Raw genomic sequence first — 1,223 nt, 5'->3', positions numbered from 1 at the left:
AAGAGCCCACTCTCGGGCCCTGAAAGGGGTCCCCCTTCCTGCAACGTTATGATGAGAATGAATTTGGAGTGAGAACATTTTGCCTTGTTCAAAATCAGGGACCAGTCTTTAATATGGCAAAAACATAAGAGAAGTCTTTAGAAAATATTTAATTTGGTGGTCTCATGTGGATTCTATGAGTCATTATATCTAACAAAGCAAGAAATCTGAGAGCAGAAAAGGTTGACTAAATATGAAATAGATGACTGAATTAAAAACTCAATGGATATACATACCTGTTGGGGGAGATACCATGATCATGAAGGTGGTTTTCCCAGAGCGAGTCTTATCCATTGCACTCTGGATGTGCTGTCCCCTTCAATTTCCCCAAATGTGGGAAACTCGACTGCATAATTTGTGGTAGTGGGGGACTGCATTCACACTTTCCCCTTGTGTTTAAAAAACAAGCAAACAAACAAAGAAAAACAATAGAGAGGGTAAACAGAGACAGATAATGAAATAAAAAAGGCAAAATCTATATATCTATAAAAAAATATATATACATATATATATATGCATATATATATATATATATATATATACACACACACATATAGAGGTATCTAGATATAGATATATAGATATATTTACTAGCTTGAGCAAATTTCCCAGAACTCAGAAAAAAAGTAAAAATAGATTAATATAGAGTGCAAAAACTGATGTGTTAAGAATGACCATCAGCTAAAATAGTGGAGTAGGTAACTCCAGGGGGCGGTCCCTTCACAGAAACATTGAAAAATCAAGCAAAAACTGTCACAGTCAACTTTATCAGAACTCAGGAAACCAGTCAAAGAAAGATTTAAAGTAACAAATTGCATGATGAAGAAAAAGGTAACTTGTAAGTGATAGAGAAACTGTGGCATTTTTACTTGCCTGAACCCCAACCCCATCCTGGCTCAGCAGTAGTCTTGTTCATTCCTGAGGGAGCAGGGAGAACAGAGAGACATTAGTTATACAAAAAATTGTGTTTGTCTGTGCTGACTGCCTGAAGGACTGCCTGAAGGGGACTGGCTGCAGGGCTGAGACAAGTGCATGCCTTTGTTTCTCAAATTATGAACATTACTCCTGGGAGAAAAGCAGAAGGCATTCTTCCAAAACTTTGTAAGGCAAGCACCTAGGCCAAAACTCTGGGGGTGGGATGGGTGGGGTGGTTCATTTGAGGCAAACATGATGTGCCTGAACCC

General features: G+C 38.4%; 1 non-coding gene across 1 annotated transcript; it reads left to right on the top strand.

Annotated features, from left to right (window-relative positions):
* The first annotated feature begins 267 nt into the window (after positions 1-267).
* On the top strand, positions 268-431 carry LOC132502221 (U1 spliceosomal RNA). Its single transcript, XR_009534418.1, has one exon. It is a non-coding gene; the product is annotated as a U1 spliceosomal RNA (small nuclear RNA).
* The last annotated feature ends 792 nt before the right edge of the window (positions 432-1,223 follow it).

The sequence above is a fragment of the Mesoplodon densirostris genome, chromosome 14, assembly GCF_025265405.1.
Source record: "Mesoplodon densirostris isolate mMesDen1 chromosome 14, mMesDen1 primary haplotype, whole genome shotgun sequence".
NCBI lineage: Eukaryota > Metazoa > Chordata > Mammalia > Artiodactyla > Ziphiidae > Mesoplodon > Mesoplodon densirostris.
This window is presented reverse-complemented; position numbering and strand designations above follow the sequence as displayed.